A 24,089-nucleotide genomic window follows, 5' to 3' on the forward strand; every position below is an offset into this window, starting at 1 on the left:
ATGTATGAAGAATTCTAAGTGAATTTTGTATTTGTACCTGCACATTGCAATCCCATCAGATTCAACAGGATGGTTCAAGAAAGCAGCACCGGGGTGTGGGGGTGTGGAGATGACTTTATAATAAATTATAATAGAATAGAGATGTGTGAATAAGTAACCTTGAAAGTGTCCCTTTACAAACAGTAAATCTCTGCACTAAAAAAAAAAAAGAATGCTACAATTTGACCTGTAATTCCAATAATGAATACACAACCGAGATACAATCTACACTGAGATAAAGAAACACAGCTTAGTCTCGACACAACAGGGCATGCCAATCAATTGCTATTGATTGTTCATGATCCTACAAAGGATAAAGACGTCATCTCTAGTATTTCCAAATTTGTCATGGCACAAAAAAATATACCTGATCTAAAATGAATTATACATTTAAATTATGAGAAACTAAGGCTGTGCAAATACTTCTTACCTGGTCTGGCTTTTGAGTCGGTGGGGGGCAGGGAGGAATCCTGAAGCCTTTCCAATTTCTTTAAGAACAAAAGAAGAGCTGTGTTGCATCTGGTTAAAGGGCCATCCAGCCACCATTCTGTTCGCACATCAGCCAGCCAGATGCCTTTGGGAAGCCCCACAAATAGGACCTGAGTGCAACAGCACTCTGATTCCCAGTGACTAATAGTCAAGGGCATACTGCCTCAATGGTGGAGGTAAAAGGTAAAGGACCCCTGGACAGTTAAGTCCAGTCAAAGGTGACTATGGGGTTGCAGCGCTCATCTAGCTTTCAGCGTTTGTCCACAGACAGGTTTCCAAGTCATGTGGCCAAATGACTAAACCACTTCTGGTGCAACTGAACACTGTGATGGAAACCAGAGCGCACGGAAATGCTGTTTACCTTCCCGCCGCAGCGGTACCTACAGTATTTATCTACTTGTACTGGCATGCTTTCGAACTGCAAGGTTGGCAAGAGCTGGGACAGAGCAACAGGAGCTCACCCCATTGCTGGGATTTGAACCTTCCAATCAGCAAGCCCAAGAGGCTCAGTGGTTTAGACCACAGCGCCACCCACGTCCCATAGAACATAACAATCATTGCTAGTAGTCACTGATAGTCTTAACCTCCATGAATTTGTCTAATCACCTTTTAAACAATCTGAGTTTGTGGCCATCCTGATGTCTTGTGATTCCATAGTTTGCACTGTGTGGAGAACTTTCTGTCTGCCCTGAATGTCCCACCTTTTGGCCTCATTGGATTACCCTGGCTTTTAGTATTATGAAAGAGGAAGAAAACTTTTATCTGCCCACTTCTTCCACACCACGCTTAGTCCCCCACCCTCCAAAGAAACCCATTGATCATTTTGGTTTCCCCATCTCTAGTTTCCATTTTGTGGTGAGGCAACCAGAACTGTACTTCAATATAGATAAAATATGTAAAAGTCATGCATCTGCATATAATTGTTCCAGGTGGTAAAATGTGGTAATTCTATCTGCTCTCTCTACAATTTTCAATTAGGGGCCCTGAAGCTTAGATCCATTGCTGCTTCTGCTATTTTAGATAAGTGATGTGGTTCTTCTGGACTGATTGTAAAGAAAGGATAATTTGCACTGAATACATTTCTGTTGCTTAGCCTCTTGGGTGTTGGACATGCCTGCTATACACCATACACGGGCAGTTTTGTATATCTTTATCATTTCCCCTTAATCATGTTTTAAAAATCCCTAAGAACAGCTTATTTGTTTCTTTGCTTTAATAATAATAATAATAATAATATCTGGTTTCATTACTTAATATGAATTTGATGAGGGAACTGAATTCTCCTTTTCAAGATGGGCAATGCCAAGTTTTGCCATCAGTCCAGTTCTGCCCTTGATCCCAAGACTAAAACCTAGATCTGATTCCCACCAATAAAAAGCACCAAACATTCCACAGCACAGGAAATATCAACTCCCACCAACTCTACCCCAAATAACATAGCAAAACAAAAACTCCACCAAATACATTTTGAAAGATCAGTGACTTGATATGTCTAAACAGGTGTGTGAAAAAGATACTCTGGCTTCCCATTTCTGTTTAATGAGAATGTACACCAGTGACACCTGCAGACTCTTCATCAGATCCTTGAAAAAGTAATTGGATCAAGTTTCTTTAAAAAGAAGAAGAAAGAAAAATCAGATCGCAGAAGTTATATGGAGACCCAGATGAGCTTGGGATTGTGCTGAATGAACTGAGCCAAACTTTGTGATGAAACAAACAACATTCTAATAAATCGGGTCCTCCCTTAAAGATTAGGACGGTGAGACCTGGAAAACTGACACTCTGTGTAGTGGGTGGGTACGATTGGTCAGCCATAGCACCCAATTGGTAGGTCCCTCAAAGCTGGGTGCAATCTGGCCAATGAGATGCAGTCCAAATGGTTCGAGGGACCTAGTTATACCCATGCACGTGACCCAGAGCTTCCTCTTTCAGCACATGCATTCAGAACACCAACAGCGTGTCCTCTGCAAGAGAGAGAGCAATTTACCTTTGATGGATCATCCTAGTGATATCTTTCTGTTATCCCTTCTTTTAATTCCTTTCACCCTCTTCCTTTCCCCTCGTTTTAATTTTAAGTTAATCTTCCCCGTCCTTGCCCTTCCCTTACTAAGAGGGGCTTTTGCCCCATGGGGCTACGGCCCCTTAGCGCTCCGTTTTGGAGCTTTCGTTAATTTCCTTCGGGTTCCTGAGTGCTCCCTTTTGCGGGGCTTGCCGCGGATTCCGATTTTATATTTGTGGCTTTGTGTAGCGTTTGCTATTCCCTCGAAGGGCCTTAGCTTATGAGCTGGTTGATCTGGGGGCTCCCGGACTGTGGCATCACTGCGGCCCAGAAAAAACCTCTGCTCAGTGGCCCCTCTTATTATTTGTGGAGATTTCGCCCACGGGGTTTTTGCCTTTGACGCTTTTGGCTGTGGAGTTTCCTGTGTTTTCTTGAGTTCTGGGAGCAGCAATTTTGAGCGGTTATATTTAAAGAGCCTTGAATTAAGTTTAGTGGGGGCGAAAATATTTTGAGTTATAATGATTGTTTTGTTTGCTGTTTCTGCTTTTGAGAGTTCCCTCTCTGTAAGCCTGGTGAATTCTATAACCCCGCTTCCCAATTTTAAGGCTGGTCGGGGGAAACTACTGGGGCAGGTGGCCATTTTCCCTGGCTTATTTTGGTGGGAGCGCCATCTTGTTTTGGGGAGAGTGCCATTTTAACAGTTAAAAGTTAATTTATTTATTTCGTAGTGTGGGAGAGCTTATTGAGATGCCTGTTAAAAGGAACCCTAGTCCTTTAGGACCCATCTCAGTCTCTGTGTTCAGTGCAAGCCCCAGCAGTTCCTCAGCAAACGCTGGATCGTCTGGGTTCTATTGTGGCCAATATTGACCCTGCAGCCCTGCAGCCTTGACAAGGCTGAATTCAGAGCTTGAGTCATTGGCTCAGCAGTTTGGGAGGCAGCCTGATCCCCAGCCTGGCCCATCCTCTTCTTCTACTGTTTATGAAGCCCATGGTCCCTCCAATGCAAGTGAAGGGAGCGAGGCTTTTGATTCCTCTGGGGCTTTGTTTTCCCAATTACAGTTTTCCAGGATTCCAGTCCCAGCTAGTTCCAGGGGTCATCCCAGGAGTATGGGTGTCACGGTTCAGCAGGCCTTTTGGTCGGGACTGCCACGTTCGCAGTCGGCACCCCCGGGTTCTGGGAGTTCAGGGCTTCCAGCAGCGCAGATTATGGAGAGAGGAACTTCTCAGCCAAGCACCTCACATGCTTTCAGTTCTGTTCAGGTGTGGTCGGTTGCAGGCTTGATGGGGTTCATCTGTCTGTGATTAGGAATGATTTGTGGCTGACCGCTGTGTCAGCAGGGTTAAAGGATTGGTTACAGGTGTGAGTGGTTGGCAGCGAGTGCGGGTGCTCGTGTGGCGGATAGGCTCTGGCTCAGGTGATAGGGATGGGAGAATGGTCTCGCCACCCCTATGTGAAGGCTATTCCATTAAAGGAATCCAGGGACTCGATGGTTTGGTCAACCCCTGAGAGGGAATTGTGCCCGTGCCTGAGTCCAGGGGGACATTTGGGTGGTGGAATTAGCCCGTCAGAGGAAAAACACATACATATCATGGTTAATGTGCACAACTCCCTCTACAATGGGCCTGCCTAAGGCATTTTGGCTCTTGAGGTAAAGCACAAAATGGTGCACACAAACACACCCAGGGAAGAAGGGGCAAGTGAAGATCTACATAAGGAACAAGAGAGGAATAAAGATCAACATCAGGATCTGCTTCTCCTTGGGATCCTGCTGCCTGAGGCGGTCGCCTCACCTTGTCTCATGGGTTGGCTAGCCCTGCTTCTATATGGTCAGAAGATGGGCATATTCCCCATGAGGCATGGTGAATGTCTCCTTAATTGATGAACTCGCATTACCCCAAACATGTCCATGTGTATGGATCTAATTAAAGCTTCAAAATTATTTAGTTAAAAGCTTCACAAAAATTTTCCATCATTGCTCTAGGTAATAAGCAGATTGCATACTTCTCTATAAATTCGTGAGAAAAAATGTCTAAGCTCACACTTCAGGAAAAGGTTGTATTTCATGTTGTGCTTCCTTGATAATGTCTCCATAATGAAACCTTCTGGGAAGCCTATCTACCGTTGTACCTGCATCTCTTGATATAAAAGGGAAGAGAAAGGTTTCTATAAAACATGCAACACTTAGTGTAGCTTGAAAAATCTGATGTATTTTTTGGTTCTCTTTCCAAAGATCCTGACCTTGTGATATATATAATTCATAAACACAAAGGTAAATATTAAATCGTAATTGAGCAAGGCAGAGTAATGAAATATCTGTGAATCCAAAATTTAAAAGAACTGTGCAATTGCTTTACAGATGCATACATATTATTTCTGAGGGGTTTGATATATTGCAGCAATACACACACACATATACATAGTGGACCCTCCAGAAACGAATTAAATTCATTCCGGGGGTCCATCTGCAACCAGAAAAGTCCGTAGGCAGAGGCGTCTCTTCTGCGATTGAGCGCTTCTGCGCATGCGGCGAAACCCAGAAGTATACACTTCCAAGTTTGCCGCGTTCGTAACCTGAAAGTTACACATCCAGAGCAGTACGTAACTAGAGGATCCATTGTGTATGTATGTGTCTGTGCGTGTGTGCGCTGACATAAAGGCTACATCAAGGTGAGTCAGGCATCTTTAGGGTTATCTCATTAGTTTTGTTTCATTGTATTGATCCAATTTTCTGCACAGTGAAAATTCTGGGTAAAGCTTGACAACCTCGTCATATTTCTGCTTTCCTTCCTATTCACATACTTTGGCACTGGCTGTATAAAGACAATTCTTTGGGAGCTAGGGATCTAAGATGGTAGTGATTTCCATTCCAACCTGTATTTGTCACAATCAACACTGTTTCCATTTTGCTGTAGTTCAGTTTCTGCCAAATATTAAGTTGTTGTTGTTTTTCCTGTCTGCTATTTAAGGTACATTATGTAACAATTTTCATAACCGACATTCATTTCAGTGTAAAGGAAACATCAAAACAATGTTAGAGTCACCAACTGCATATTGTTTCTGGACTTAAAAACAGCAAAGATATCAATAAATACTGCTTGCATTTGCTTGACTGATTTTCATTCCTGACTAAAGACGAGCATACCAACTTCAGCAATTTCTGCTTCTTTTTCCACTGGAATACTTTGACATCGTTACTGTTTAAATGTTCTTCCTCTGGACACCAACCCCACCACCAACCACCAGAATCCGCACACATTGTGTATGTTGCTAGGAAACTGAAGTAGTCATAATTGTTACCTTCCAAATAAGCACACCTAATAGAGAGTTCACTAAATTACTGAAATTTATATTTATATCAAGACGAAACAAATATCAGCATTTGGGAGTGGGGAGATACATACCTATTAGGGAGCGACTACATTTTGATAGTTGTGATGTGCAAATATCTAGGAACAGTTTTCAAAGCAATTTCCTCATTTACTTTTCAACATTATCGAGTAATTCAAAGCAATGGTGATTGAAGTTGGGAGGCTGTGTATCAGCTGGAGACATTTTGCAAAAGAAATACATTGCATATACTATATTCTTTCCCTTAGTAGTTGTAGGGGAGGAGATATTGGTAGGTGTTTAGAGGCACTGGATCTCAGCATAGCCAGTTTTCCTATCACCCTTACTTTTCTGAATGTGAAAGACAAGTGAAACCTTTGGGGACTAGTGGCTTGGGACAGTAGTTCCCCATGTTGCAGGCTTCACTAGACCCTGGTCTTTCTGACTGAGAAGGAAGAGGAATGCAGACAATGGTGAAGTTGCAGCACTCGCTTGAGTCACCACTACATATTGGCAGCTGAGTCACTGCTACTTATTAGGAAAGGAGTGACGTGTCAGGGAGGTCAGTGTGATGCAAGTATACCAGCAGGGATGCCAGATTGCCCTCACTTGTGCATTTGTACTATGCTAAACTTCCTGCGCTCTTGCCCTTCCCCTGTCCGATAGCAGCAAAGACCCAGATGTCCAGAGGCCAGGTGAGCACTGCCACCCCACCCCACTGTCTACTACTGCCTTCAGAAAGTCCTTTTGGACTGCTGCTAAAGACAGGCTGGCAAACTAGTTGTGTGGGCCAGATTTGGCCCATAGGAAACCAGCTCCCCACCTCTATTTGTTTGTTTGTTTGTTTGTTTCTTCCCAGAAAAAAATAAAAGTAATTCTCAGGTATTTTTAAGCACTCATAATTCAAAATCTTCATATGGAAAATTCAGTGATCTCAAATGTTGATGGCAGGATTAATTTTCAGCCATCTCCCTTAAGGGAATACTGATTCTGTCTAATTTTTCCTGAAGTCCTTTAGCCCATTACCATCTCTTGATAAGTCCCCCCAAAGGTCTGCCTTTTAAACCATTTACCAAATCTGTCTTTCAGTCATCACACTGCTGCAGCTGTTTTCGTATGGACATTTCATAAGACTGATCCCCAGGCACCTACCTGAATTCCAGCACTTTGTATTAGCATCAACCGTGTAACTCGACATTCCCTATCACAGGAACTGTGTTCGGTCTCAAGAAAGATGAACATATTTTTGACATGGAGCTCAAAAAGTCTTGTTTTGTGGGCTGAGGGATAAGCCATGATCCAGGGGATAAGTTTTGTTCCCTGTCTTCTTTGCCAAGATTATTGCAGAACTTCTGCTTAACAACAAATTGCATTCATAATTACAGGCTGGCAATGGCACTTGAAAGACAGCATGCATACCACGACAAGACAGAAATATGTATATATGTATATGTGTGTGAGTGTATATATACATATACATATATATACATATATAGATATACACACACACTATACATATACATATACATATACAGTGGTACCTCTGGTTACGAAAATTCATTCCAGAGGTCCGTTCTTAACCTGAAACCATTCTTAACCTGAGATACCACTTTGGCTAATGGGGCCTCCCGCTGCCACCGCGCGATTTCTGTTCTCATTCTGAGGTAAAGTTCTTAACCCGAAGTACTGCTTCCGGGTTAGTGGAGTTTGTAACCCAAGATACCACTGTGTGTGTGTGTGTGTGTGTGTGTGTGTGTCACAGAAACGATCCTCCCACTATACATTTTTTCCAGTGTAATTACAGTATGGAATTTGAAAATGGGGTGCGGGAAGAGATGCTGGTTGAGACAGTGAATGCCTTTATAGCAGCACAATGAGTAGGACTGAAGTGTTGCGCAACAGTAAATTAATCAACACAGAGTTTTCTTCATAAACAGAATAAAACTTTTACTTGAGAAAATAAAGTTGTTCAGAAACAGCATAGTTAAAGAGCATACACAGAGTGCACCTATCTGACTCTTCACAGAGGCACAGTCTTAGTTAGTGATTTGCTAGAGTCCTGGACCCACTCTGCAACAACACAACATACACACTGGCTGAGACACACCCAGAGACACTGAGGCCCATAGAGAGGCTGGCTACTTTTATAGGGGGAATGAGTCATCACCCAAGATGAGACACAAGTCACAGTGACTTAGCAGTTTGCTGTTAACAGTTAGAAGGCTTAGGCTTGAATGATTTTGTAGGCCTTGTAGGCCTTACTGCTTCTGCTCTCAAGAACCTTTGTCTCATGACATGAAGTGTGTTATGTACTGAAGTTCTCACCCTGGGCCAGCAGGGGGATACTGTAGATAGCTATGCAAATAAGGGATCAAAAGTGACGTTCAGTGATTGGATAGTTTTAGAAAATTGTTACAGTTACATTGTACTGGAGCTCTATATAAGCAGGCTGACTGAACCCTTCAGTTCAGTTCAGTTCAGTTCTGGCCTGTGAATAAACAAGAGCTGTTTGAAGAACCCACAACTTAACAAAGTGTGTGTGTGTGTGTGTGTGTGTGTGTGTGTGTGTGTAAATAATCTCTATCTGGGATGCAGCAGTAGAACTCCAGTAGCATCCAGTAAGGATCCTTGAACAATTCTCGTTTTGAAAAACAATTATCACCCCAAAGGCAGAGCCGAAGGTTTTACTTATTCATTTATTTATTCAATGCCTTTCCATTCTGCCCTTTTAAGGCAAAACCTTTCCAATGTGCTAACAAAACATCAATACAACATAGATATACAAGGATAGAACAAGGTCAATAAATTAACAGCTAAACAGCAGCAATTAAAACATAGAACTTAGCATGAATTCAGCAGTCAAATGCCAAGAAGAAGAGCCACGAAAATATGCTTTAGTTATTCTTTTTCTTTGCAAAAAGAAATGCAAAGTGGTTTACAACAACAGCACATACATGAGTATGCCATCAATATATTTTTTCTCTAGGGAAGGTACTTCCAGAGAGTTGGGCTACTCCTGCAAAGCCCCTATCTCTGGTACCTTTATTCCCCCAATAACTTTGGAGTCTTTTTAAAAGAGAAGAATCATCGCCTGGAGTACATCTAGAGTTACCTATCCCACTTTCACGCCCAATATGCAGGCATTGCAGGTTTGCATATTTTTTTAGCAAACTACAAAGCCTATTTCAACCACCACCAGCATTCAGACGAAAACAAGGGGGGAGGTACCATACCATGTGAAGCAATGTCTCTCCTGAGCTGCAGTTACCTAGGGGGAGAGCTGTAGCTGAATAATAAAAACAACATGCATGACATGCACAAGGTCCTAGTTTCACTTCTTGGCATTGACGGGTGGGGCTTGGGGAGACTCCCATTTGAAACCCTGAAGAGCCACTGCTTGTGGCCTGTTGGAACCCATAATACCATATGCTGTTCTCTTGTCTGGTTTATTCATCCTTATGGAACTGAAGGGTCACAGGGTCTTGGCATGCAAATGGATGGATTTACTTACAAATGGAAAGCAAGGTGTCTCAGAGGATGAAGCACTTGGCTGAATTGAAGGAACAAAGTTGGGTATGGCGAGGCAATCCATTTCCCCTAAGAAGGCCCTTTCCTCCTTTGCTTTTTCGCCCCTTCCTGCTTCCACAACTGCTTGGCAATAAAGTCTCATTGCTTTCATTATTCTTAGAAGAAAGATAGCCCAGAACATCACAATTTTGTTTAGTAATTCATTCTAGCCAGACCTCTGGCTCTACTCCTCATCTTCTGGTCTCAACAAACATGCCTTGATTCTCTGTGTCCAGAACAGCAGTCCATATAGTGGTGAACTATTCCTCCCATATCCCCTGATCATTGGCCATGTTGTCTATTGTTGATGGAAGTTGTAATCCAACAGTATGTGGATGGCGCCACATTGGAATCAGCTGCTCTAGAATATTGGCTGGTTTCACCAATAGGGCCTTGTCTGCACAGCTGAAGCTGATGCCACCTTGTGAAATAGCATTGATGATCTAGAGGAATGAACACAGCAGAGTACTGGGTTTTGTTCAAAGAAAGGAGAAGGGAAATGAAGATGACGGATGAACAACAATATGCAGAGAGAGGATTTTATGTAAAGCTTAGCCCTAAACGGCCTCGGTCCAGTATACCTGAAGGAGCGTCTCCATCCCCATCGTTCAGCCTGGACACTGAGGTCCAGCGCCGTGGGCCTTCTGGTGGTTCCCTCGCTGTGAGAAGCCAAATTACAGGGAACCAGGCAGAGAGCCTTCTCAGTAATGGGTCCCGCCCTGTGGAACGCCCTCCCACCAGATGACAAAGAGAAAAACAACTACCAGACTTTTAGAAGACATCTGAAGGCAGCCCTGTTTAGGGAAGCTTTTAATGTTTAATAGACTATTGTATTTTAATACTCTGTTGGAAGCCTCCGAGAGTGGCTGGGGAAACCTAGCCAGATGGGTGGGATATAAATAAATTATTATTATTATTATTATTATTATTATTATTATTATTATTACCAATGTAGGCACTATCTAAAACCTTGAAATCTCATGAGATGATCTTGGAAATATAAAATTCATATCCATACACACTACCCTGGTTTTCTTGTATGTTGTTATTCCTTCACAGTAAAATTACTTTTGTAGACCCTCAACATTGTTAGAAGTGTAATCAAACTTTGTTACATAAAGTTTTTTGTTTTTTTTTTACTTAGATGGATGTTTGGCTGCTAAAATTAGATGCAACATTTTGGAACGTTTACTAATCAGCCATCTGCATAACGGAGGCCTGTTTTGCAATAGCAGGGGTAATTACAGCTTTAAAAGGTAAGCGGTCACTTTGTCACCTTTGTGTTAATTAGTTATTGTGCTCAGTGCCGCCACATTTGTGGGAAGATTGTTGGACCTCTGATTTGCTGATGAAGTAATTAATTTACCTGATTATCAATATCAGTGGTGTAAGGAAGAGGGGTAAAGTGATACTATTGCCATATGTAGCACCCTTTCATAAGAAACATGAATATGCTCATGGGCTAATAAAATAATTTTACAATGTTTATGTTTTGTTGACCTATCTGCTAGTCTAGGGATGTGGAACTTTGAAAATGAGTTATGTGTGGTTAAGGGGCATCAAGTGTTCTCTCCAGTCCACACTTAATTTAAAATGGTATCTCAGTCTGAGAAGGAATGGAAATAAAATGCTAACAAAAGAGTGATTGCAGGTCTCGGTGTTTAACATGTAAGATCTCTCATCTTAAAAAATTAATTAGTCCATAACAGTCCATCCTATGAAAGGAAGTCAGGGAAAGTAATATTAGTTATTATGAGTCGGATGGTTCCTCATGCGCCAAAGGCTATCAAGACACATGAGGGCTTGGCAGAGATGGAAGAAAGGCTTTGATATACACAACAGTCTTCTGGTCTGTAGCTCAAAACATATCAAGGGGGCAATTGTCAAGCCTAAAATTTGAGTAATGGTATTTCTGTGTTTGCCTTTGACAATGGCATAGTTGTCTTTGATCCCACATTTTAAGAGTGAATCTGGAACTGACCGTCTCCACCTTTGGTCACATGTCACTACCCAACAGGAAATGGGAAGGTGCTACTCCACCCACCCCATTCTGCCACTGCTGCCAAAGCCTCCTTTATCTGGGATGCATGATGGTGTCTGAAGCAGTGGCAGCTGGTTCTGCAAGCTATTCTGTTAAAGATATATTTGTTATTTATATTTCAGGAAAGCTAACATAGTGTACATCACAAGGCTCGGGTCTGTTTAAAGTGGCATTAGCTAACAAGGATGTTGGCTGCTACGGTTTATAAAACTAAACAAATTAGATGGCAACTATCAATAATTGAGCAACTTTCTCTTCCAGAAGGAACAACTTTGCTTTCTCAAGCTGCTGCTATAAAATGCAAAATAATGACTTTTTAAAATTGGGGTGTGTGTGTGATTCTTTTATCCTCAGTGCAGGCCTGGTAAACAGAGAATCTGATATAATGTTCCAATACATAAAGAGATATTACAGAGCTGAGAAGAAAATGTGGCCATTTCACCCCTCTTTACAATGACCGTGAAAAATTACAGCAGCTAATTAAATAGCCACTGCTTCTTCCCTCCCCACTTCACTGCTCAACCTCTATCATTTTAATAAGCCATTCTTCAGAACAAAATGCTGTATTCATAATGGATGATATTCAGTTATGATCAATACTCATGCAAGATTTAGCATCCGATTTTAAACAGACGGTTACAATGCTCAGAAATAAATAGTGCATGGAACAGACACTCCCTGCATGATTCAGAGCACAGAGGAAGGAAACACTATTCTTTTTAGGCGAAACACCTCTACTACATAATGCCTTCTTCCTTTTCACAGGTTGGGATCTGACTTCAGATTCACAGCAATTCTGCATTTCTTCCTTTGAATCTGTACACTAAAGTTTAAAAAGTTGACATTGTGAATGTCTGCAGGAGGGGAGGGGACAAAGGACCTTTGGATATGTAAAGAGATCTGTCTCCACTACGCTATAACAAGTAAACTGTTCTATAAGCCTTCTTTGCTATGTTTATATCCAGCACAAGACCCCAGATCCACAGTCTCCCTCCCCCAGGGAACAAGCATGTGGGACAAGCGAAGCATTTTAATTTAAAGCACGATTTAGCACTTGTGCGCATGCACGAGTGGCGAAACCCGGAAGTAACACGTTCCGTTACTTCCGGGTCACTGTAGAGTGCAACCCGAAAGTGTTCAACCTGAAGCAACTTCAACCCAATGTATGACTGTACTTTTTTTTTTTAATAGACTGCAGAGGTAGGGGGGAGGCATTCATGCACACAGCCCTAGTACTTTGTGACCAGCTGCAAAACTCAGTACTGCTCGTACAGTTTCTCCTGAGCCCCCACCCTGAGCCAGTTTTCTGGGCCCAAGACCATCAAATACCATTAAAGGCACATCACTAGCTATTAGCTAAGCAAAACTCTACCAACTGTTAACTTTCCACTTGACATTGCCCAACAACATTTAGCAGTCGAAGGAAACAGATTTAGAAATAGCGCTAATGATGCTCAAGAGATGGCTGACTAGAGAGCTATTGTTTTACAGAGTCTCTTTTGAGACTAAGGACACTCTTGACAAATTGGATATTGGCTTTTTGGCAGCATTTCTAGCCTCAGCATGCACACGAGAAAGGCACGGAGGAAGAAATGTGCACAGCCCTTCAGGCTTGCTCATGGGGCATCTCTTCTGCTATTAAATATCAGAGTGTGTAACTCACAAAATCAATGAGTATGATCAGTCTTCCTTTGTACGAAAAGCTACCACCTGCCACCTTCAGGCCCCCATGGGCAAATTCTCCTTTTCTCTCCTAACTTGAGTTCTCATAACAGGGACAAAATCTTGCAGGGAAATGCCAGCAGATCATAATTAGGCATGCAATTTCCACAATTGGTACAGCATTGGTTGAGGCATAAATGGTAATTGTACCATGGCTGCTACATAGGGAACTTACATGTGTGTGTTAGGGCTCAGCATTATCTATTTAATCAAATTCTGCTTACTTCCTGCATTTATATAAACCTTCCTGCCCAAGTACTTCATGCAGTTACAGTTTAAAATAATAGCCTTTAATATATTGGAAATGATACAAGGGGGGGGGGGGGAGGAAAAGGGAAACCAGAAAATTTGGGTACCAGTTCCATCATTTTCGTCCCAAATGATGCTACACAATGAACAGGCGGAATGACCACTGCAAAAGGTGATTCTGAGAAATGCTTTCCCTTCATACCATACACAATGCATCCCCTGGAAATTGTTCATTAGACAAGTATTTGCATAACGAGTCCAAAATTTTCACTAATTCCAACGGGAACATTTATAATCTGTAATTTGCCTGATCTCCCCCCTTCCCTACCCCCCATTGTTCATTTCTGGAATGGCTGCAGACAACCACCAAAAGAGAGACAAAGGAAAAACTGATTTCTCTGATGTCTCCTGCTCTTTGATTTGTCTTCTATGTTTCAACATGGTCTCTGCCTGAAAAGGGATGCCACCAGCCAGCACAAACAAGTAATGCAGTGAGGAAATAGACATATTCCAGCTGCTCCAATATTTGAATCTGTGGTGTGCATAGCAAGGTTTGGGCATCATTCTCTATGTTGGGATAACTGATTTTTTGTAGTTGGACCTGCATGTGGTTAAATGAGATATTGGTCCATTCAATGGGGGGGGGGGGTGCTCACTGTCTAATTTCCATCTCTCTCTCTCTCTCTCTCTCTCTGGACTCAGCTAGATGGGTAAAGAAAAAAATGCATATAATGTATATGCATTATAACATTGTGATACCAGATGGCACTGTGGAATTTTTACCAACACCATACAAAGTTTACAACACATTTTCCTGAAATGCTTCTTTGCTGTGTCTAGATCCAGCCTCTGTCTCTGTTTCTCTGGCAGCCAGGTGGAATGGATACTGATGACAAAGGTTCTTGGAGAGGAGAGGATTCTAGCCAAGCTGATGGAGAAGGCCACACTGTCTCATCTCTCCCTCTGCAGCAGCGAGAGATTTGACTCCTTGGCCCCATCTGCACTACTCATTTAAAGCAACGTTATATGGTCATAATTACCCAGCCCCCTCCAGCATCCTGGGAACTATAGGGGAACTGAGAATTGTTAGGAGACCCCATTCCCCTCATAGAGTTACAAGTCCCCAAGTTCCTTCAGAAGAGGGATTATATGTTAAACCCCTCAGAACTGTAACTCTGTGAGTGGATTAGGGGTTTCCTAACAACTCTTAACACTACTAACAAACTCCAGTTCCCAGCATTCTTTGCAGGGAGTCATGATTGTTTAAAGTGGTATGATACTGCTTTAAATTTTATTTACAACCCACATCTTCTAAGTGCTTCAACCATCTCAATGATGTTTAAAAATTAAAGTGTACACAATTTACATACTATATGCTCAGCACCAATTAGTGTGTTTTCAAACTATCATCTTGTATCAACTCAGCCTCTTTTTCATTTCTTCTGAACATCATTTATTCAACAGAAGAAGCTCACAGAACGATTCTGACTTGATCTTTTGAAGCTGACATGTCACTTTACTCTAGAATGCAACTTGAAATTCTCTTTATTAAAGTTTTAGCACCAAGCTCCCTGCTAATCGTTTCATGCAAAAAAATGTGAAGAACCTCACACTTTGTAAAACTCTTACCGCGATCACAAGAAAAGAGGAGAGATCAATGAAGGGTCTCAAAGATCTCTGCCTTATTGCTTCAAAGGAACAAAGGGTGTACAAATCAAGTCTGCAAAAATCGAATCGTCCCAAACCCTAGAGGATTTGTGTTAAACAAAACTAATCAGTTCTTCTAATGTTTTGGCACTGATTAACACATAAGTCTGCAGCTCGAAAGGTTCGTTTTACCTAAAGGACTTTTCTTTGATGGCCGACTGCAGCAAAGACTTGAATCCCTACCATGGGTGAAAGCACTGGCAGAGGAAGGGGGTGCGGTAGGTGCGGTTCGCCCCGAGTGTCATCCCTGAGGGGGAGTGACATTGCTGCACCACCACTCCCCGGGACACTCACTGTGGGCAACACCTATCTGGGACGCTCGCTCTGCCCCCCAGGTGCACAGCATGTGCACTTCTCTGGGTGCTGGAGCAGCTAGCTCTGCCTCTGGGTGAAAGGTACTGAAAGCACATTCATAGGCTCCATTGATCTCCATTCTCTATTCCATTACTATTCTCTCCCTGGACACGCACACATACAATTTTGTTCCTACTTTTGCCTTTTCAGGATGTCTAGATAAAATGCAGTTAGTGTGATCCACTGGCATTATCAGGCTTCAGGGTTCATCTCTCCTGCTAGAAGTTAAATTTCTGGGTGGGGACTCTAATGTGGGGGTGGTCCATGTAGTGCCCTTCAGATGTCGTGGGACTACATTGTCCCTGAACATTGGTTATGCTGGCTAAGACTTATGAGAATTGCTGTGGCATCCTACAATATCTGGCACTCAGGATTTCCCTCCTGTTGACAAGCTTAGCAGCAGGAGTCTCTTTCAGGTGGTTCACAATTTAACGGAACCACTTTTGCCATCGGGGCCTGGTAAAGACCCCAAGATCTCCTGCAACAATTTTGCAGTTTTTTTGCAGATAAAGTCACTCAGATTCGGAAAGAGGTAGACTCCATCATGGAAGCAGGGCTGGGACAAGAGAGTGCTAGAGTCCTGTCTAGTTGAGCTGCATGGTATCAATTCCAATCTCCAAGGATGTGGATAGGCTGCTTTCAAATTAGAATCAGTGAAGACAGTGAAGGTCATGTGTGAGTGCCTGGAGGTGGTTGGAGGATGGATGGTGGCTAACGGATTGAGGTTGAATCCTGACAAGCCAGAAGTACTGTCTGGGGGGGGGGACAGGTGGGTGTGGGGGACTCCCTGGTCCTGAATGGGGCAACTGTGCCCCTGAAGGACCTGGGAGTCATTTTGGACTCACAGCTGTCCATGGAGGCGCAGGTCAATTCTGTGTCTAGGGCAGCTGTCTACCAGCTCCATCTGGTACACAAGCTGAGACCCTACCTGCCCATGGACTGTCTTGCCAGAGTGGTGCATGCTCTAGTTATCTCCCGCTTGGACTACTGCAATGTGCTCTATGTGCGGCTACCTTTGAAGGTGACCTGGAAACTACAACTAATCCAGAATTCGGCAGCTAGACTGGTGACTGGGAGTGGCCACTGAGACCATATAACACCGGTCTTGAAAGACCTACATTGGCTCCCAGTATGTTTCCAAGCATAATTCAAAGTGTTGGTGCTGACCTTTAAAGCCATAAATGGCCTCGGCCCTGTATACCTGAAGGAGTGTCTCCATCCCCATCACTCAACCCGGACATTGAGGTCCAGTGCCAAGGGCCTTCTGGTGGTTCCCTCACTGCGAAAAATGAAGTTACAGGGAACCAGGCAGAGGGTAGTGGCATCCACCTTGTGAAACACCCTCCCATTAGATGTCAAAGAAATAAAAAACTATCTAACATTTAGAAGACATCTGAAGGCACCCCTGTTTAGGAAAGTTTTTAATGACTGATGTTTTTGTTTTAATGTATTTTAATGGAAGCTGCCCAGAGCGACTAGGAAAACCCAGCCAGATGGGCAGGGTAGAAATTTATTATTATTATTATTATTATTATTATTATTATTATTATTATTATTATATCTTCATCATTATCATTCATATTAATATTAGAGAAAACTTTATAAGTATTGTGCAAAACTTACTATATAAAAACAATGTAAAACAATCCCTGCATCCCTATAATAACAAATAAAATAAAAGTCAAAATTTCCAAATTTAGGGTATAGCTTAAACAACCAAAATGCACATCCCATCCACCATAGCGAATAGCAATTCCATCTCATTAAAAAGTGAAAGAATAAATATGATTCAGATTTTCCACATGATTTCATTCACATCCTTTCATGGTAATCCTGTAACAGACCATGTTGCACAGCTTTAGCAAGCTGTTGCAAGCTGTTATGACTTATATGAAATTCAGCATCACATGTTCAAAATCATATGTATAAGAAAAATGAGATCACCCTGCACTCATACATGTAGGTGAGTGCAAATGAAGGCCTAAGTTCCATGCAGTTCCCACTGTCCTCAGCACTTAAGACCCCCAAGTTCCGCAGAGGGCTTATGCTGGCATTTACTTTGCCATTATTGGGATCTCCAATTGCACAGAAAGTTATATTTACATTCAAGTGAATATAAGACCAAGCTCCCTACAAACCTAACACCCAGGGAAAGTCTGGGACTGATGCACTGGACTATTGGAGGTAGATCTTCTCATTCATGGATTTAACTTCACATCTTCAGGTGAAAATTTCCCCATTGTTTCCCCAGTGTTCTGGTATGTTCTTTGCTTTGGCCTTTGGTCTTTATTGTATCTTGCTCAAAGGCTTCTGCATCCCGGTTCACTTCAAATTCCTTCCCACAAGCCAGCCCTGACAAAGGATATATTCATGCACCACTGAGATGCTTCTTCTATTCTCTAACATGAACATATCATGTATGTGTCCGTAAATTATCAATAATGGGGGGAGGGGATTATCAGCCTGGTATTAACAGCTAACAATGTTATTGCAACTATTTTTGGACAATGTTACATGCTCCAGTATTATATTTATTTTGAGAGCGGTTAAAAAGAAAACGGTCAATCAAAACTTTCTTCTACTCCGAACTAGTACGGTAGGGTGCCTCCAGGAGGTGTAAAAATATTGATGTAGTTCACACTATGGGGGGAAAGTACATTCACAATTAGCAGTATCCCTGAAGCCAATTTCCCGCACTGTTGGATGTCCTTTCTCCAATGCTACATGGGGTCTAATTTTAAGAACATACAAGAATTTATCAGAAGTTTTCTATGGGTCAAAAGAAAGAGAGTTGCTTTTAATAAGAACCAAAGCTTTTCTTCTCGGAGAGTAATGAGACCTTTTGATATTTGCATTTTCTTTAATTTGCCCTGAGCTTTGTTTCGGAAGCAGAAGGAGTGGGGGAATCCTTGCATTTCATGTATACCCCCACTCCAGAGTTATGCATTTGTGGATACATTTTCTCTAATAATATTGATTCCACACACACACACACACACACACACACACACACACACTTTTTCGAGGGTTCTTTTTTTGGCAAACTGCATTGCAAAATTCAGAAAAGTGCAAATTTCAAAAGATAGGCATGTTTCTGTTCATGAATTATTCTGGGGGTGTTCTAGATAGGTCGTTTCATGCGAAAATGTGACCTAAACCAGATTTCCTACCTATATCTGGCTTGCTGTGATCCATACGTGGGCTGCATTTAACTTTGTAGATGACAAGTTGTATGGGCCCATTCCAAACAGCTGGACCACACAAGCAGTTTGATTGTACACAATAAAAGCAATACTTTTAAGAGAGCAGCAAAGCACACAGAACACTCCTCCCTAATCCCTCCAAGGCTTTCTGAACTTACTGTCTAAAAAGTGTGATGCAAATAGGATAATTTTTGACATTTTGCTTCTGTCATTAGAAAGCATTGATTTTATGACATTTTCCGCCTCTTATTATGTGACAACAGGAACCCTGGCTTCAGAATGCTAATATCCAGTGATATCCAGGGACCACTTAAATTCATTTCAGCTGTGCTGAGTTGTGTGCAGCAATCATGCCAAGGAATCCCTATGGATAACACTGTAGTTAGCAGATAAACAGCAATTTGGTGAGCTCTTGATGAAAATAAACACACTCGCACATATGAACCATACAATATCTTAATCAAGTATTCAGAATAACATGTGAGTGCTTAAACTGGGGAGAAAGAGTAGGCGTCTCCTTGCCATAGCTATCAATTTACAGATTTGAAAATAAGGGACCAGAAGCCTTGAAAATAAGGGACCAGCAGCCAAAATAAGGGACCTGCAGCCTCACCTGTTCCAGGCACTCCAGTCTTCCTGTCCTCCTGCAGTCTGGTCAAACTCATGCTGGTAGCTTCGAGAACACTGTCCAACCAACTTTGTAACCAGAGGTTCAACTGAATAGAATCTGAATCACATGCATCACAAGGCCTATGCAGCCTCAACTTAAGATGGCTCCCCGGCCTGGCTTTGCACTGCAAAGTTTGCAGCAGCACGTGCAACAAAATGGCGTCCAGCATTCAAAACCCCCCTCAGCTTGCATTAACTAGCCACACACAAGGCATGCAAGCTCCACCCCCAGTCATTCTTAGACTTCTTATTGTGGGTGAGCAACACAGCCAAGAAATATGCCTCATGGGCTTTGGCTTTCATATGCATTATACGTGTTATATATGTATTTCTTGCTTGTAATTTTACACACCATCACTTGGACAATCAATCAATCAATCAATGAGTCAACATAACCAGGCACTTGATGTGAGCAAAACTTAGCTGGTCAAAGTCACAGAATTCTGTGTGGAAATTATTTAAAAATTGATTCCTTCTTGATTCCTACCTTACACACTTCATCCACAGTTTCTAAGGGTTAAGCTTTCCCTAGTTTGGAAAAACACACACAGGGGAAATACTCGCTAAACTTTGAAAAGTATTTTTTACAACCTGTCAAGAGTGTTAAATTCTACCATAATCTGATTTTTTAAATAAAATAAAAAAACCAGCAACCAACAACAAATAAATAAGCGTAACTCTCAAAAACTAACTTTAAGGACACACTTCTCATGAGAAGAAATAGCATCCTTATGATGAGTTGGCAGGAGTATGATTAATTTATATAATATATGCAGTTTGTCAACATACACTTGTATCAAAAATACACGAGATGCACTTGCAAAGCTGCAAGTCAGGACTTAACCATGCATTTATAATGAATGTTTCTGCAGTCTAATGAGCAAGGTTTTTTTTTAATTTGAAAGAAAAACAGTGGGTTCTTTTTAAATGTTAAAACTATGCATGAGCTAAATACGGTTGTTAAGTTACAGTGCATAGCTGTACTCGTCTTAGCTTCTTGGACTAATATTGGCACTCAGTTACCACCTGCACCAAATGCGCATTGAAATGCAAGTGTCTTGGCCTGCCCGAGGGAGCCAACTGGAACAGGCCAAATGGATATTCCATTGCACAAAGAAACTAAGCCCATATGTTCCGTGGTCTTCTGGCTAATGGAGGAGGCCAATGGGTGCTGCTTTTCAGTTCTGTGACCCTGAATAATTAGCAAAAAATAACTTCACAGCTCCAACTGAATGGACTGGCTCCATGATTGAACCCTCCTCCGCCTCCCCACAAAGTGCTGTCTGATGGAACCCTGATGTCTGGTAGGTCTCCTGACATCAAAAAAGATTCTGTGGACAGGGAGGACTTGGGTCTTTCAGGTTTCAGCAGCTCCCTGTGCAGGGCAAAATTGGTGTCTCCCGCCTCTCGCCTTCCATTCTGCTCAATCCACTACATCATAGTTGCAACACCATGTGGTGCCTCTTAGCCTTAGCACCCAGTATGACTGAACCAGTAATGCTGCCCTAAAGCTGCCTCTGCTGTGGAGTGCTTACTGACAGTGGTGGGAAGCAGCAGCAGCACTATCTGCAGTGGGCGATTGCAAGGCACATGCCATTTTCTACACCTCCCAGTGCTCTGGTGTAGAACACTGGACCATGGAGGAAGGGAAATAAATAGCTGGAGGCTCACAACAGCCTGCTGGTAGATAAGAATAGAGATGAGAGAAGCAGGTGGGTTGGTCAGTCAAGTCCAAGCAAACATCAGCAACAATGCACCCTTAGCAGCTGCCTAAGTTTTCCAGGTGCAGATGTTCCATAATAAACAAATGTAGCAATAAGTGTTCCTCTACTTTGTAGAAGAGGAATTCAAGGTTAAGAGGTGCGGTACACAGATCTCTAAATAGAAATGTAATATTAAAACACGAACTCTTGGTTTCCCTATCATTACTTAAACACTATTTTCTTCCCCTTATAAGTAAAACTGTCAGGTGGAAATGGGGGAGAAATGCATTCAATTCACATTTCATTTCAATGCAAATCAATTAATTCACACTTTCCAGAACAAAGTGTTAACTGAAACACTACTATCCTACTAAATCTGCAGAATTTAGGAATGCAGTTATCCAAGCAAAAAATGTGTATATTGGGGAAACAAGTACCATATATGCTACAGTAAAGAACATACAGAAATGTGTTATTTTGGAGGAAGGGTCTTGCTTGCAAAGCAGTGTATAATTAGGCAGAATACCATACAGAAATATGTATATTAGAAGAAATCTGCCGAAGAAATAACAGAATTTTTTATGTATGCTCTTAAAAAAGAAAAGAAAAATAATTTATGGCATAATCAAATCTGATCCAGCAGCTGTTGCTGAAAAATTAACTCAAGAATTAAGGTGGATGAATTGAAAGGAGAGGTAAGGCCACTACATAAGCACATCAGTGACCAGCAGGCCTACCTGTCTATGGTGGAATTGAGAAACCGGGAAAATAATTTAAGATTACGTTCTATCCCAGAGCTTGAAAAGGAAGATTTGACTGGTTTTTTGACAGTAGAATTTTCCAAATTCTGGGGAATAAAGGGGGACGAAGACTTTAAAATAACAACGGCATTTAGATTGGGAAGTGTCACCAGGAAGGACAGACCAAGAGACTGCCTGATTATCCTAAGGACCAAACAGGAGAGAGACAAAATACTTGACCTTCACTTTAATAAATCACTTGAGATCCAGGATAGAAGAGCGGAAATTTACAAGGATATACCAAAACAATTACTGGATCTCAGGGCCATCTATACTGACCTAGCAAGACTTTTGAGAGGCAACGGAATACCTTATAAGGCCTATCTTTTAAATACAAAGGAAAGAAGGTTAGAATCAAGACAAAAGAGGACAACCAGAAGTTCCTGCACGACCACGGAGAGGATCTTCAGAAGGGAACAGCAGTTCCTTGGCCTCCGCCACAGCCTGGATTGGAACCAATACCATCTCCCTCGGACCCGGACAAAAAGGAGGACACCCCATAGAGAGCAACAACAGATTGATACAGGATGTCTCTGCAGCTGTACAGTTGGAATATTAATGGCACAAATTCCCCGGAAAAACGAAAAAGGATTTTTCATATTTTGAAAAAGGAAAATTTGGATGTAATTTGCTTGCAAGAAACGCACGTGACTAGGCTCCACAGGAAAGTACTAATTAACAAAAGACTAGGCCAAGAATTTGTTTCATCAGACAAAGTAAAAGAGAGAGGCCTGGTGATCTACGTAAAGGAGAACCTAGCACCGAAATTTTTGTTTAAAGATGAGCAAGGGAGAATCTTGGCAATTGAAATACAATCTCAAGGAGAAAAAGTTTTGATATTAGGAATTTATGCACCAAATGAGGGGAAAGCAGAATTTTATAAGAAGCTACACGAGACATTACTGGACTATCTGGACTATTCGAACATCATTATGATGGGAGACATGAATGGGGTAGTCTCCACTTTGATGGATAAGTCACAGAGCCAAAATTTAACTAAGGATGGCAGACTACCGAAAACTTTTTTTGAACTGACAGACAATATGGATTTGATCGACATTTGGCGGACAAGGAACCCCCTAAGTAGAGAGGGAACTTTCTTTTCTGAGGCCCACTTATCATGGACGAGAATCGACCAAATCTGGACAACTAGAGGGCTGGCACCGAAGACTATAAGAGTGGAAATCTGCCCAAAGACTTGCTCCGACCATAACGCCCTGAAAATGGAATTGAGACTTACTCCAGCCGGATCCTTCAGATGGAAAATGAATGACACCCTCTTTAGAGATCAAGAGATTGTAAAGAAGGCCCAAAAAACATTAAAGGACTATTTTGAAATCAACTTGAACACTTCAGTGGAAAAAAGAACAATCTGGGACGCTAGTAAAGCTGTAATGAGGGGGTTTCTGATACAACAAAACACAATTAAGAAAAAACTCTGGAATGGGAAAAAGGACAAAATATTAGAGAAGATAAGAGATGGAGAGAAAAGATTGAGATCTAAACCAAAATCCAAAGAGATCTTGCGAGAAATCAAATTCTACCAGGCACAATATTTGAAATTGATAAACCAAGAAGTGGAATGGAAAATTAAACAAATGAGACAAAGATCCTTTGAGTCAGCAAACAAATGTGGAAAACTGCTGGCATGGCAGTTGAAAAAAAGACAGAAATTTAATTACGTTACCAATTTAGAGGTGGAAGGGAAAAATATCCAGAAACCAGGTGAAATTAGAAAGTGTTTCCAGAAATACTTCAAAAAGTTGTATACACAAGGGCCTGAGGAAGTGTCTGAGATGGAACGATTTTTGAAACTCAATGGTTACCAGAACTATCCCAGGAGAAGAGATCAATCTTGAACTGTAAAATAACACAACAGGAAACTGAGGATGCCATTCAGAATATGCAGTTGGGCAAATCTCCAGGCCCAGATGGGCTCACCTCCAAGTATTATAAGATACTAAAAGACTACTTGACTCTTCCATTAATGGAGGTTTGCAATCAGATTATGGGGGGAGGAAGGGCACCGGAAACGTGGAAAGAAGCTTTCATCACATTGATACCCAAAGTGGAAACTGAAAAGAATCAACTTAGGAACTACCGTCCCATCTCACTCCTAAATGTGGATTACAAAATATTTGCAGACATTTTGGCAAGTAGATTGAAAAAGGTTTTAAATGAAGTAATTCATAAGGACCAAGCAGGCTTTCTTCCTGGTA

General features: G+C 41.8%; 2 long non-coding RNA genes across 2 annotated transcripts; one reads left to right on the forward strand and one right to left on the reverse strand.

The window, feature by feature from the left end:
- Positions 1 to 4,095: 4,095 nt before the first annotated feature.
- Positions 4,096 to 9,189, reverse strand: LOC309362184. Its single transcript, XR_014164850.1, has 3 exons — positions 9,089 to 9,189; positions 7,008 to 7,207; positions 4,096 to 6,070 (listed from the first exon to the last, which is right to left on the reverse strand). It is a non-coding gene; the product is annotated as an uncharacterized lncRNA (long non-coding RNA).
- Positions 8,396 to 14,578, forward strand: LOC309362182. Its single transcript, XR_014164848.1, has 3 exons — positions 8,396 to 9,428; positions 10,567 to 10,678; positions 14,275 to 14,578. It is a non-coding gene; the product is annotated as an uncharacterized lncRNA (long non-coding RNA).
- Positions 14,579 to 24,089: the final 9,511 nt, after the last annotated feature.

This window comes from Podarcis melisellensis (genome assembly GCF_964234715.1).
Source record: "Podarcis melisellensis genome assembly, chromosome: Z".
NCBI lineage: Eukaryota > Metazoa > Chordata > Lepidosauria > Squamata > Lacertidae > Podarcis > Podarcis melisellensis.